General features: G+C 39.0%; 1 protein-coding gene across 1 annotated transcript in view; it reads left to right on the top strand.

Annotated features, from left to right (window-relative positions):
* The first annotated feature begins 3649 nt into the window (after window positions 1-3649).
* Window positions 3650-15696, top strand: part of LOC100549845 (transmembrane protein 132C) — a 30512-nt gene continuing 18465 nt past the window's right edge. Inside the window, 2 exon segments of the mRNA XM_031555951.1 lie at window positions 3650-3687; window positions 7502-7645. The gene's annotated coding sequence lies outside the window, so the exon portion shown is untranslated.

The following is a 15696-nucleotide window of genomic DNA, read 5'->3' as shown; positions in this document are numbered from 1 at the left end:
AATTTGGGGTGGAAGGGAAGTTCTGAAGTTATTTCTTGTGGCCCTGATTCATTAAAAATGTGGCGAATGCAAGTGCAATGTGTTGTCGCATGAGCTGAGCCTGTTACTCATGATTCAAGTAGTGTAACTGTTCTATGACAGGTGGAAGGAAGGAGTGTTGGAGCCAGTTAACTCACTTGTCTGCAGCTTCAGGGGACTCTGACGTCTCTTTCCATGCAGAAGAGATATATAGGAGATATATAGGTTTATACAGACCTTTAGAGTCACGGTACCTTTCTGGACCTACCAGCTAATAAGGTTTCTTTGTTCCACTTAGCTTCAAACACAGCTGAAGTGAAGGGTCATCTTTAACGATCACAAAGCTCTGCCTTTCTGGTGATAAATTTGCTATTTCCATAAGCTTTGAAGAAAGATTCAGCCTCCGAGTTGAAGCAAAATGTTTCTTACTGTATTTTTTGGAGTGTTTCTCCTTACAGCAGAACATTCTCATACTGCAGGTTGATCTGTTACCCAGAATGCCACTTGTAGAGTTCGCAGGTGGCAATAGTTTATTCTAACAAGATTTTCCTTTTTTTATTCAAAATTATGAGGAACAGATAGTGAATTCTTGTTGTCATAATAAGCTTGATAGAGTGGGGGTAGAGTGTATCTGACCAAGTCATTGTGGCCTTCGTACAGATACAAAGCTCTGAGTACTGGCTTTATAACTTGAATCTATCTGTATAATTATGTCACTAACTGCACTGCGAACAAAGCAATTCCAGACATACCTAATTTTGTTCAGTTGCTCTGTTTTTTTCTTACTTTTTAAAGGAGATGTTCACTTTTGAGAGATGATAGAATTACATTTACCAATTGAGTCTTCATCTGCTACATAAAAGTAATTATTGAGCACTTTCCCTTTCACAAGTCTGCAAGTTAGCAGGGTGGATTTGCTGCAAAGTGTAGATTAGTCATATAAGAATCCAAATAAATTTTTCTGCATCCATAACTGTTAATATATTCTACATTCCCCTTTTCTGCCTGCAGAATTTAATTTATGAGGTTTCAAAATTCCCACTAGCAGTGCATTTGAAAATCATACAAGCAGGGAAGAAAATGGAATGATCTGTTGCTAATGTGGGTGGGGGACAGTAATTAAGATTTATCTCAATATATAGGCTGTAAACAGAGACAAGATCATTGATTAAAAAGGCACTGCATTTGCAGAACACTGAGTTCCCATTTTGAAGACACTCGGATCTTTGTAATAAATTACATGGCTCACAAAACCTACAGGAAAGATTGAGCGTTTCCCATCCTGCCTGACTTTGCTTTCTCTCCTTCTGGTGCCAGCCACTGTTTTTGTATCAGTGGGCCAACCTATGAGGAAAGGGTGAGAGTGCCCAGCTTGGTCTGATGGTCTTTGACTGTGTTAAAGCTACTCTTCTGGGAAATGAAAAATGAGTTTGTTTCCTTACATTCCCGTTTCCAAACTTCCTCCATTTACCTTCTTTCAAACTCCTGGAGAACCCCAGACATCATGTTGATCAAACTCTTCAAAAAAATGCTGTGCATGCTGGGGACAGAACAGTGCCAACATCCACCTTCGGGTCTTTCCATGGATGATGTTTTATCTGTGTTTGACTTCTGGATTGTTTGTTCTTTAGGGAAGGTATTGTCCTTAATTTTTTGTGCCATGTCCCTTTGTTGGCTGTTTAACAAAGAATTAACAAAAAGAAGATATCTCATAGGGCTGTCGTGTGTCGAAGAGAATTAGCTTCCAAAAGATACAGGGATCTTTTGTGCTGCTATCCCAGTCAAAAACAGGCTGCAGAATTGGCCACTTACATTGAATGGATCTGTTTCTTGTAGGGATTTTGAATGGCTTGATTTTTCACCACTGTTTACCTGCTCATTTCTTTCAGTTTTCCATCACGCTATGGATCTAAGGGTTGTAGAATCACTGAGATTCCACATGGATCCATGTTTGAGCACTGACAGATGCTATTAAGTAAGAGTGGGTCTCTTGATTTTACTGCTTAACAGCATTACCCCATTTCTTTTGCAGTGTGGCATTACTCACAAAGTAAAAGTCCTCATGTTTATGTGAAGATGAGCAAAGCAGAACAGGATTTACAAGTGGTGGGCTGATAGCATTGGGATCAAGTGAAAGAATAGAACAAGCCAAAATCCCACGAACAAAATTTGTCCTCCCCAGCTGTCTGCCGTGAGGTCAGTTTGCCTCAGGGAAGTCCTCTATTCTGGTGTAAGCTTTCATCTGTAAGAACTTGCCTGTTTTTCTGCAGTGTGTGCTAAGAATTTAGAAACAACGTCAACTTCTTTCCCTTTTTTTCTGTGTATACTGCCTGTGAATGTGAGTGTCAGAGAATCCATTTGGCAGAAAGCTCAATGTGTAATTTATTTTTAATCATGGAATTATGTAGATAAACAGAATCTGCTGCCTAACAATGTCAGTTTGTTAATCAGCTGTAATCTTAGTGGTATTAATAACCCAAATCATGTCACCAGACTCACAAATCAGCATAACAATTGTCTGCAGAGCAGAACAGTTCTGTGCATCTCTCTAACTAGGATGCCCTGGAAACTTGTAATGCATAACTTACTGCTCATCAATAGAATATTTATACTGTTTGCAACTGGTATGTGTGGAGTTTACTTTCTATTTCCCACATCCCCATTTTCTTTTGTGACTGTTTTGCCAGGGTGTCACTGCTCATCAAGGGTGATGGGCTGAACAACAGTTGGAAGCACAGGACAGTTCCTGGAGCTCTCCTGCAAAGGCACTGTCTTCAGTCATTGAAGTGCTGTCAACAACATGCAAGGGCTTTCTTCTTCTGTCCTTTTTCCATAAGGCAAATACTCTCTTGATTTTAAGGTGGGCAGTGCCTTGACTGTCTCTTTTCTACAAAGTTTTTAAATAAACTTTCCTTATAAAGTAAAACATAATTACCATTTCGGGCCTAAGTGGGTTTGTTGCTCATCAGGTGTTGTGTTTGTGAAGGAGAAATCGTAATGCTATGATTAACATCATTCTATGAGATTCCACTTAGAGAATTTTCTGCCTGCAAACAGGACCATTCTCATGACCTCAGGCTCCCATGGATTTCTCTTGATAACACCATCTAATCGGATTTAGACTTTAATTAAACAGCTGTCACTTTGCTTCCACATTCTGCCGCAATTTAATGTTGAATTAGTTCCTAAATTAGTCATGGCTGAATGCTTGCCTTCTTACAATTGAGAGGTTGGATGAACACGAGGTTTGCTCTTCAGCTAAATTCAAGCAACTATTGCTCAGATTCTGTGTTCTTGCTCCCACTGACATTGGTGGAAGTTCCCTGACTGCAGCAGTGGTGGGATAAGCAGTCAGATTCCTGCAGAGTCAACCATAGCTCTCCCTGATTTCAAATGGCTGGAACACATTTACTTTATGAATGTCATTTTCCCTTTCTAGAAATGTACTGATGTTTTTGAATAACAATTCAGCTGAATTTTCTGTGAAGCAGCACAGTGAGTGCAACTGTGGAAGGAGATGTTTAGACCAACATTACTGCTAGTGGGCTTTAATCAAATTAACTCCGGTGTAACCAAGACCAGAGCATGAGCAACAATACCTTCAAGTTATGACATCAGGGTTAGCCAAAATTCCACCTGGCTCTAAGCTGGAAAGCTCTGATCCTTCCTGTAGGTTGGTGATGTTTGCCTCAATTACTGTGTACTGCTCTCACTGAACACAGGTTGTAATGTAATGTAATGTAATGTAATGTAATGTAATGTAATGTGGAATCTGACTCCTGCCTGCCTCCAATCTCACCATTTTTCTTTGAGGTGGACATTAATTCATTTTCTGATTTGCACAGATGTAAAATCAGGGTTTGTTACTGTGGTAGCTTGCCACAGTCATGCATGGAGGAGTTCCAAACAATTAGACTGATGTAACCTACCAGTTTTAGCTTGTGGGCTTCTTGATTAAATCTTTTTTATTCTCTCTCTTGTCTGTGGTGCACATTCAGAGTGCTCAGTGTTACAGAGCAGACAGACAGACCTCTCTATTTAAGCTCCTTTTATTTTTATGAATTTCAATTCAGCTTTTAGGGAGTCTTGGACAATGAATCCTTCCTTATGTTATTTAGTTTTCTGCCTGACAGCTCTTGTGTGGGTGCAGATGCAGACATTGGGTCAGTTCTGAGTTACATTAAAGCCTTAGGCTGTATTGGAACAATACAAAGGAAACATAGAGGAGGCAGAAGTTGTGCCACAAGGCTCTTCCATATAGAGGGATATAGGATATTTGTTACTCTATTTTAGTTCTAAAGAAAAAGGCAGAAGAATGAAGACTCTGTTCCTTGATCTTGCTTATTTAAAGATTGCAGATGAAGAGCACAGGGCACTTACAGACCAAATAAGGGAAAGGACAGATTTGAAAATTACTTTTACCGTGCTATATAGTATACTAATTGTATTTCAATATTTCCAAATCTGTGTAATAGCAATGAGTTGTGACTGCTATCAGTGGATATTAAATACAACAAGCTGAGGTGAGGTGGCTACCAATTTCTTTGTAATGCTGAGACTCTCTGATGATTGCAGTGGTACTATTTAGGAAGGTACTGGGTAACATTTCCAGTATATTTTCCTTCCTTTGTGCACATCATGCATAGATGTAAAGAGATGTAAAACTTCAGTAACCTTGATCACAACAAACCTCCTTTTACAGGTTTTTGGTGCAGATGCAGCTCTGAAATCATTAATCAAAATAAATTCATTCATATGCGCACGACTTCCTTTAGTGAAACCATTAGCAAAGGACAGAAGATTGAGGTTTTCTAATTGCTGATAATGCGCTAGTAGTCAAATTTCCTGTCTTCTCTATAGAAAGGCCTTGAGAAATTTCAAAAGGTTTTTCAAACTTTTGTAGCAGTGGCTTTATATCAAACCCACTTAGAACTGAGATACACCAATAATGACTTATTGGAAAGAGAGAAACAGAAGTGACAGATTATTACTTGGCAATTGATGCATCAGTTCTGCACTAAATAGTGCAGAAAGCAGAAAATCACTCACATTTGCCTATCAGGTTTTTCATTTTAAAGGTATAGGTCATTTTCTTTTGTCTGGTGAGGATGGATCATATTATTTGGAATAGATGAAGCAGAATAAGCTTATTTAGGATATAAGATATATGGGTTACTGTGTTACCACTCAGTTCTGAAAATTGGAGAATCATAACAAAGAGAGGTGGAGGAAAGCACAAGAGGTCACCTGCTCCCTTTCTTCTTCTACCCTGCTCAAAGAACAGATGTTATTTCTGAAAGATACGTAGTATGAGCTTTCTTCAGAATTCTTTCATGATAGATGATGTCTTTTATTCTGTCCCAGACGATCTATTCCAGAAATTCTCCACCATTATTTGTATAATAAAGACTGCCTTAATGTCAAACAAATCTTCCTTGTTGTAGCTTAAGCCTATTATTCAAGCCCTGTCCATGAACATTTAAAATAGTTTATTCTTTCTGGTTTTAGAAGACTTTTGTATATGGAGGCAGTCGTTAATGAAGAATTTCTCAAAACCAGACACAATCATTTAGTTCAGTCATTTAAATCTTGCTGGTGCTCAGCTGAGGAGCACTTCACATCTTACAGATGATATTCCTCTTACAAAGTTGTTTTTTTTGTTTTTTTGTTTTTTTTGTGGGAGGGTTTTGTTTTTTTAACCAAAGCAACAAGCAATTACCGACTTGTGGCATAGGCAAAGCTATTTCCAGTGACTCCCAAGCACTTTGTTGCAAGTCAAAACCAGATAATGAATTTACTCTACTGCTTGTAGCAGAGAAGTTTCATCTCACTGCATAATCACATTTTGTTTTTCATCTTCTTTGTAACAGTGATATGGGGTTTGTTTCTGTTTGTTTTGTATGCCTGATTTTCTTACTTTTGTGTAAAACTTCATGAATTACCATTAAATATAAACACGAATGGATCCCCAAGCCAAAGAGCATGTTCTACTTATGGCATTGCTCTTCTTCTGAACCTGTCCTTTTAAATTAGATTTCTCCACTTGTAACTCATATCAGCTGCTAAAGACAAAGTGGATCTGAGTAGAATCATTTCAAGGCGGAGCTGAGATAGCCTGAGAAGATGTCCTGTCATTTCCACAAACTCTCCTACTGTTCCTTCACCCTGCAGTCCTTTGTTCACACTGTTTAACACTCTGGGTCACAAAAAATAAGGCTCTAAAGAATGGAGGCAAAAGATTAATTTCAAAGGACATGCAGCACTTGCAATAGCCAAATATACAGCAAAAATTTTGTTGAACCTGATTTTGGTGAAGCTATGCAGGTAATTGCATGCTTGTTGCTTTGGAAGTCTGCTGATAGAAGAGCAGCTTTGAAGGTCAAGGGGTTCTAAGAGTGGCCTTAGACTTTCCATCAATGGTATTTATGTCTGGCTCTAATTTACTGTGTTGAGTCTCTCTGTTTCCATAAATGACTTTCCTTGAACAGTCGACATCTCTTTTTTAATATATATTTTTTTAATGTTTGGTGGGGTTTCTTATGTGAGCAGTAGGAGAACCTGAGAAATAGCAAGTTGCAAGATGAAAAGAAAATCTGACCTAGATTTCAAGCTCACTAAACCTGAATTAAAGCCACTGTCAGTAGTATCAGTGCCCCATTTTCCTGCGGTTGACATCAACAGCTGCACTGCTGTTGAGTTTGCTGCTGAGAATTTTGATGAATATTTTATTCACTTTATGGAGTTGGAATTTCAAAAAAATTGGGGAAAACTTTGAAGTTCTTCCTGCTTGAGATTCTTGGGATTACAATGATGCTGAAACAGTCCAGCAGTTAGAGGAGTTAGCTTAGTTGATGGTACATCTAAAGGCTTTTATATGCCAAGACCCAAGTGCAAACTTTGGATTTCCATGTTATTTTCCCTGCAGTTAATAGCATTTGTAACTCCTTCTGGATTCCTTATATTTCTTCATTGGCCATATCAATGGAAATTAAATCACCTTGAAACAGTTCCAGATGCAAAGTTCACAGAAAGGCTCTGTCTTTGCAATGGGCTTCAATTCTGAGAGTAATATTTTTACTTTCAGTACTCTCGCAACCCATTCCAAATATTGACAATCGAGCTCAGTTTTATAATAACCCCAAATAAACACTGTAGAAGACAAATACTGTGAAAAGCCCCACATTCTTAAATGTAGAAGTTACCTGTGATGTGTGCCTGCTTAGACTGAGCTGAGCTGCAGTCATTTTGCTTGCTACTTATCAGTGTATGACGCAGGTGACTGTGTTTATTGAACAGGTAAAATATAAAAGGGCTTTTACTGTGTATTACCAGGCTGTGCCTAATAAAAGATGTGTTTAAGTCATTAGCTCCTGAGAACTAATGCATCCCTCTTGAGTACATGTCCTGTTGAAGAGCTGATGCTTGCTCTTTGGAAATCCTTTTAGCCATTTCTTAAAAGTGCTGTGCTTTGTTTTGTATACAGGATACAGAAATTGTGAACACCGCAATTCTCACAGGAAAAACTGTGGCAGTGCCCATCAAAGTGGTCTCCATTGAGGAGAACAGTGCTGTGACTGACATCTCTGAATCAGTTGAGTGCAAATCCTCTGATGAAGACGTCATCAAAGTAAGCTCATGCCCCCTGTTGGCTTCTGAAATTTCACATCTTTTATACAGTAACAACCTGAGAAAAACCCTCAGTCTGCTCCTGCAAATTAATTGTTCTTTTGTTTCAAGAGCACAAAGACGAGGATTTTTAAGAAAAAGAGAGATTTAGGTGCATCAGTACAGCCACCATACTGAGTTTCAATCACGTTTCAGTGTTTAATTTTTGTATTCTAATTTTAAAATATCTTTGTCATGCCACCTCAGGTCCTCTGTGCACAGAGTTCATTCACTGCAAAAACAGCTATGCTGTTAGTTCTGCTTCTCCAGATGTTTCTTATTACCTTGCCAGCTGTTATTATCACCTCCACAGCTGCATCAGTGGAATGGATTGGATGTGCGTTCCCCAGCAACTGCAATACAAAATTATCCTGGTGAAATGCAAGTTCTGCTGAATTCTGTTGTGAATTAAGAAGTTGATTCTGCACAGAAGTGGCTAGAAAACACTTGCATGACCCATTACATCAATTTAGCACTAGCAGCTTGATGTCACAAAGAAACAAACACCAGTGGTGTAGTACTGTCTTATAGCAACACAGCTACCTCTACTGTGACTGCAGTGAAAGCCCTGAAGGGAATTTAAGGGTGTGCAGAGTCAGCACAAAGGCAGTTGCTGTGCATGAATCCTGTTGCAGCTTTGCAAAATGAGGTTGTCATAATGCATGTTCTTTGAGCAAAGGTGATTTTAGCCTGCATCCATGAGGTCTTTGGATGAGGAATTTATTGTTTATGTGACTTTATATCAAACAGCACACTGGGCTTTGTGAGAATAATCTTTAGGTGTCTTTAAAGGGCTATCAGCTCTCTTGCATGGATAGTACACAAATAGTACTGCCACATCATTGAGCCTGAACTGAGGATCAGGTTGGATATCAGGAAAAGGTCCCTCATCAGAAGGTGGTGAACATGGAACAGGCTCCGTAGGGCAGTGGTCACATCACAGATCTGCTGGAGATCAAGGAGTGTCTGGACAACATTCTCAGACATATGGTCTGATTTCAGGGTAGTCGTGTGTGGTAGCAGGAGTTGGACTTGATGATCCTCATGGGTCCTTTCCAACTTGGGATATTCTATGGTTCTATGAAAAATAGACATTCTTAGAACTAATAAAGCTGTTATACTGATAAGACTTGTACAGAGATAGCTTTCTTCTTCCAGTGGATCTGCCACAGCCAAGCAAATCTCTCCACTTCACTGGAACTTGATGTATTCCCATATATCAGATGCTTAACAGAGCTTTTTCCTGAAAGAATTCCTATTAACTTTTTCCTAATTACATCTGATTACCCATCTAATTACAAAATTGTAGCCGGAATTTAATTTAAGTATCATTCTGATTGTAACCTTATTGAGAAACACGTGGGAACTATGACTGAGAAACTTAAAATACAGGATAGCATTCAAAAATTAAATAAACTAAGTGCAGAAAGACCTACTGTGATCATCTAGACTTGCTCTCTTGCTTAAGGAGCTTACAGAATTTCACCATGTAACTCCAGCCTCACAGGAATTTCTTCTTCCTAAGAGTAAAAATGACCACTGTTAAAATCTTCCTGGGGACTTGATATATACCACCAGATAATGCATAGAAATTGGCAGCACAATGATTTCCAAAATAAAAATTCATCTGCAAAGATATGTGTTGAGCTTTATAGCTTTGGAGCATATTGATCAAGGAGAAATGGAATTCCGAAACCTTACAAAGAGGAGAGTGTTCTTCTTGTAGTAATTGCAGTATATCCTGGACTACTGCAGTTCTCCAACCATTTGCTTGGAAAAAATGGGCTTTTTTTAGCACTCTATCCTTTGATTAGCACTTGGGATCCTGCTGTGCTCTTCTTTTCTGCAGAAATAAGTTATCTCCACTAAAAGGATTTCTTAAAATGGAGTCTGTTTGCACTATTGGAACTTTTCTGAGTGGCGTCTAGAAGCCTCCCTATCTAGGCACTCTGAAGTTAAAGTGAAACAAATAACTGAAGGCTAACACACAGTGATTATTGGAATTGACTAGAGAAAATTTTCAGGTGTAATTTCCTCTTCAGAAAAGTTCTGAAATTGCTCAGATGAATAGGGAAAATATCTTCTGTATATTTAGAAATATAAGTGGAATCCTTGGAGGAATGCATCTGTGAAATATGAATGCTAACTACTATAAATCATACAGCAAGTTAAAAAGTAGAGTTCAACGATATGCTTTAAGCAAAAAAATTATCATCTCATCATAAAGGAATAGGTTTTGGTCTTTTAAATCTAGAATGTTCTAGTTTCCAGGGTATCTCTTTACATGGGGAAATGAAGCCAAACTTCATTTTGAGTTGGATTTTGAGTTAAACTAAAATGCCTTTATGTATTTTGAGTTTAAAAAATATTCAGAAAGCTTCACATGGAGCACAAAAGCATTCCATCCTTAATTCCTTTTGAAATTCTCCATTAAGCTTTTATCATAGAATCATTGGATGGCCTGGGTTGAAAAGGACCACAATGATCATCTAGTTTCAAACCCCTGCTATGTGCAGGCTTGCCAACCACCAGACAGTGCTGCTCAGAACTGCATCCAGCTTGGCTTTGATTGACTCCAGGGATGGAGCATCCACAACCTCCTTGGACAGAATTTATATTGAATTCTGTAGATTTATCATTTTCCTCTGTAAAATACTCATTTGAATATCCTGTTGGGAGTTACCATTCTTTTAAAAAAATGAAGTCTAGTCCTAATAAATGATACCTCTTTGTACGAGATCATGAAATCCTCAACAAAGGTGTGCATGTGTCTACAGTTGATATTCCCAAGCATCCTCGTCATAGCAGAATCGTCTGTCTAACAGATAAGTGTCCATTTGTATGGGTCATGCAAACAGCCTAGAGGTAATGTTTTTGCCCTGCTACATGGCCATCAGATAAAAGCTTATTTTTATTAATTTCTACGGTGCCTTCAGTTTGGCTTCTGTTACATTATTCTCAGTAACAGAGCCCAGTGGAGATTGAAAGATAAGATATATCTGCAAGTTACAGGTAATAGTTTCCCCAGTGATAAGCTTGGTCTCGAGGCAGCTCAATGCATTGTCTGCATCCTGTCTTAATCTGCTGACTATTACTCCTTTTACTTTTTTTTAATACCTCTTGCTCTCAGCTCAGAGCAGCACTCTTCTTTACTTCCAAATTTACTGTTGATTTCCTGACCTTTAAAAGTCTTTGAGTGCTCTAGACCTTCACACAGGGGTCCAACCTTTAAAAGAGGACAAAAAATTTATTATGGTACTAAAAATCAAGCAACAGCCAAATTCTGCTTTGCTAAGATGGAAATTACTGGTAGGATCCGTGTATCTGGATTCATTAACAGTGATTGCTGTTGCATATGTAGGCTCCTTTTCATCTCCTAGAAATTTGAGTGGAATGTGGCTGCTTTTGCCAGAGCTTTTGTGTGGTTTGCTTGAGGGCAAACACTGCTCCGGGTTCCCAGGTCACCTGGCTGCTGGAACAGATGTGGTTTCGTGCTGTGAAGAAGAGCAGAATATCAGGAGACTTGCATTACCTTGTGACATTTCCAGACAGAAAACCCTTGATGCTTACAAGCTTGTGGATGTGGGTTTGTGGTTGTTTTTTTCCATGAAAATAATCTGAGTTCAAAATCTTTTGTGCTGTCTGTATTTCAGGAGTCATTTCTGGGCTAGCTTGTATCCCGCTGCTACACGAAGGGATGTTACACACATTATATCATATTTTTTATTATGTTGCTATTATTTATAAATGATAAATTGAATGTAGTAGCCTAATACTCTGAAGACCTTATTTACTAGTTTCCTTTCATTCTTAAGTGACATTAATAGCTTTAATAATGTCTTAAGATCAAAATGTAGATTCACATAACAGTTGCTCAAATATGCAGCTGCTATGGCCATCAGTGAGAAGAGAAACACAGATCTCACCTTTAAGATATCCCTTGGTAGTTGTTAATGCACAGTGGGCTCTTGTTTTCGTTGGAACCGACGAGCAGAGGCAGACACTGACTGCAGGTAAAGGCCCTTGGAAGAATGTTAGGAATTTCTCTTACAAACCCAAATCTGGGACAACGTGTCACAGCTGTCCCTCTCTTATCACAGTAAGTTGAAACAAAATCCCAGATCAAAGCAACACTGGACTGTTGGGGGCTGAAATTTTCGCTGAGGGTTTTTGCGGTTGAACTTTAGTATTTAAAAGACTGGAAGCAATGCTGGTTGCAAAGCTTTCAAAGCAATAGTGATGGGACTTGCAGACAACTGCCCAGGTTGTGGATCTTGTTTAAAGGCTCAATGCAGTATTCATTTACACACATGAGTAACTTTGCTGTGAATACTACTAACATCAGGGAACCTACTCATATGAAACTGTCATTTAGGGCTCATGAATGTTTCATAGACTTTGTCATTTGTGATGGAAACAGTTTATATGATGGAATTAATTCTTACTAAAAAGACACAGCTTATGTTCAAATGTCTGCTGTTCATTTGTGTTCCAGTCAGATTAAAGACCACACTGGATGCTTTATGACACCTGATGGAGGAAAATCTCAGTTTGCCAATAAGGAAGCTGACAGATGGACCTGGGTTCCTAATAGATAAATAAATAGTTGTATGCTAATTGTAGTAACTTAATTTTTAAACTTTACGTCTGGCACCATATGACACACAAAACCTGTTTCTTAGAGAAGTCATGGGCATTTATTAAGAAGATACATATTTAGAAGACACTTTTCTATTGTCTTAATATACTCAATCTTAAACAAATAGCTATTGTTCAACCTCTTCAGTTCGTGTAATCATAGAGTCATAGAATGATATGGGTTAGAGGGGACCTTAAAGATTCTATGATTCTATCATCATTTAGTTCCACCCCCCTGCCATGGACAGGGGCTGCTGCTCAGATAACTGCAAAGAAATGTCACTGCTTTCCAGTATTAGCAAAATGTACAGTGTATTTTGCAAGTAGAAAAGGAAAGCACTGCTTTTACTTTGGTTTGGAACCACTAGTTGGCATCATCTTTAGGTAGTTTTATTAGAAATTGCGTTACCTGTTTTTCTGTCAGTAGACTGAATGCAGTTCCAAGGTGGGAGGCTGAGCTGCAGGCAGCTCTAAAGGATCGAACTCTTACAGCTCAGTGCTGCACTCATTAAAGTGCTGCACTCATTAAAGCCATCAGGAAAGCTCACCCTGAATTTTTAACAGTATAGGGACAGTCCCTCGGGCTCCTTCATGGCTCATCATAGTACCGTGGTGCAAAACAAATCCCGTAACAAAAATAAGTGCTTTCTATAAAAATATGCATCTATAAATATCTATGGAAGGGTATGGAAATGCTTGAGATTGTTGAGGAATGACCTAAATATTTGTTGTGTCACTTTCCATAGGACTAATTCAAGATCTGATTCCTTTCCTATTGAAATTAAAAGGTTACACTATTAGTGTTACAGTGGTCTCATAGAGAATCAGTGCTTCCTAAGCATAATTTGTAGATAACTGTACTTAGTTCAATGAAAAGTTATGGATAACGCCAAAATACAAGAATTAAGAAATTCTGTATTAGTCAGAGGCAAGAAAAGTCTGCTCCAAGCAAAGCTTCCCATAGCCTTTCTTCCCTCTGCTTTCTCTGCATCTGGAGGCGAGTAATGATGTGGTGATGGCTGTGATGAAGTGTGATGATGCAGATGGTGATTTCACAGGGAAGCAGAATTTCAGAAGAAATCAGTCCATTAGAAACCCTGGCACATCATGGGCACGTTGCATTTTTTTCTCATACATTCCAAGTCCTGCTAGACGTAGCAGGAGAAGTGTCCAAACCTCTATTGCACCTCAGCACGTGCATGTTTTCTTTGTATGGGGCTTTACTGCAAAGCCTTCAAGACTCAGAGGATTTAGGGTTTAGCGTTCTGCTTTGAGGTTGTAGGAGAAGATAAGAATAAGGGGCTGATGTGAACTAACCTGTTGTTCCTACAGCTTTTTTGATCAAGGAAAAGTGCTACCCCCCAAATAAAAGCTGCTACAGTGATTACAATGCAATTGATTTATTGCTCAACTTTTACTTAGGTCAAAGAAACCTCTATTTGGAATTTGTTAGGTAGGTGCAACTGTTCTAGAGATGTCAATGCTGAATAACAAGTAGGAGGATGAAGTTTAGACTAAAAAATGTCTCGTTCCTAACTCAGTCCTGTGAGATGAAAGGAAAAATGAAACAGGGTTTCCTGAAATCCATTATGACCATATGCTTGAATGTGATGTTGTCTTCTGTGGTTTGGTGGGAGCATGAAGGGTTCAGTCAAAGCATCCATAGTTACAAGCAGTCCTCCTCCTCTTGTGGCACGGAGGCAGCTGCTCACAGAGCTCTGATGCCTCTTTCAGGTGCATCATTCACATAGCCAAAATTGCAGCAGTGCTCTCACTGGGAAAAATAAGAAAAATTAGGAGCTGAAACTTTCTGGAAGGAAAATAGAAAAGTTGCATTCTCCCTTGTGAGGAGTCTGTGTTCATTCTCAGGTATGCCTTCCCTTGGTTAGCTCCAGAAGTGAGAGCAGGATGCCCAGTTCATGTGACACTGCTCTGAGAACCATCACAACCGTGCTGCTTTTGGACTGTGAGCTAGGTATGCTCCCTGCTGAGGGAACACAGCAGCAGGCTCTGAACAAGCATAGGATCTGTCAATGCTTCCCCCCATGGTGCAGAAACCACGAGGGCCAGCACAAATCGCTTTCCTGAAATGAACGTGCAGTGGCTGATGAACTGCAAATACAGTTCCAACTCACCACATTCTGCTATAGCCTTGAAAGCAGAAGCTGTATCTCTGTGAGTGCAAAACTAGCAGTTTTTCTATCTGATGGTTCCTCTTTCTGCTTCTGATACTGCTTTTCTGTGTGATCTGTTTGAAAGTAAAAAGCTTTGAAAACACAAGGAAAGTCACAGCACGGACATTCCATTGTTTTGCTGTTCTTTAAGCCCTGTTACTTTGTAGGCTTTTCTTCCGGTAAATCCAATACGATATGTATTCTGAACAGAATTACAAAGAGAAAATCCACCTCCTTGCCCTCCTCCATACTTCTCATAGCCCTGTGATTTACAGGGATCAATACATATCAGCAAAGTGAAAAAACTTCAGAGGAGTTTCAGAAAAATGAAACCTGATTGCACAGTAATATCAGATGCAAATACAACACAGAGGACAGCCGTATGTGGAGCTTTCATGGAAGATGTTCTGCCATTAATGTATAACACTATTGTCCAAACAGTCGGTCTCAATTGAAATTGAAACTCAAAATAGACATAATCTGAGCTACTTGAATCCAGCAATAAAAGGTGTAAATACCTTGCCATCACATAATAGGCAAAGATTTCAAAGGCAGCTAATGAAGCATTTGAGCCATACCCTTGCAGACTGCTTTCCCTGTCATCTCATGCCTTCACGCAGTTCACTGCTGGTGTTAGTGATGCCGGAGTGGAAAACCTATACATCCCAAATGAAAAATCAAAGCAAAGTGGCGATAACAATGCCTGAAAATCCACAGAAAATGCTTCAAAATCAACTTCAAAGCTGCAAGTTCAAGACTAGGGAAGAGAATGGGAGAAATAGAATGAGTCTTGTGGCAGCTATAGATTTGATGGGAGGATTAGATGTTTTCTCCAGATCTGTTTGAAAAATATAGTTAGAAAAAGTGATGTTTTGCCTCTCTTTTTCCTTTTTTTCCTGCTAATAACTGTAATATACACAGTGTGAACTTGTATACCGTAGATACATATGAAGTTAGGTAACCACAAGCAATGTGATGTTCTCAGATGTGCAGCTACTGTCCAAAGCATGTAGTTGGAAGAAATTAAAAGTCTCTTCATTCACCCTGCTTTGACACGCAAGAAATTTGGGACTGCGCTGTATGTGTAGACTGGTGCATCCCTAGTGAGCAGTAGCCAAACTCTCTATTCTGCCCCATTTTCAGAAATTACTTGACTTGAGAGTGCACAAAATAAGACAGATTTTGTTTTACGTGATAATGG

This window comes from Meleagris gallopavo, chromosome 17 (assembly GCF_000146605.3).
Source record: "Meleagris gallopavo isolate NT-WF06-2002-E0010 breed Aviagen turkey brand Nicholas breeding stock chromosome 17, Turkey_5.1, whole genome shotgun sequence".
Taxonomy (NCBI): Eukaryota; Metazoa; Chordata; class Aves; order Galliformes; family Phasianidae; genus Meleagris; species Meleagris gallopavo.
Note: the sequence above shows the minus strand (reverse complement) of the source record. Positions and strands in the feature narration are given on the sequence as shown.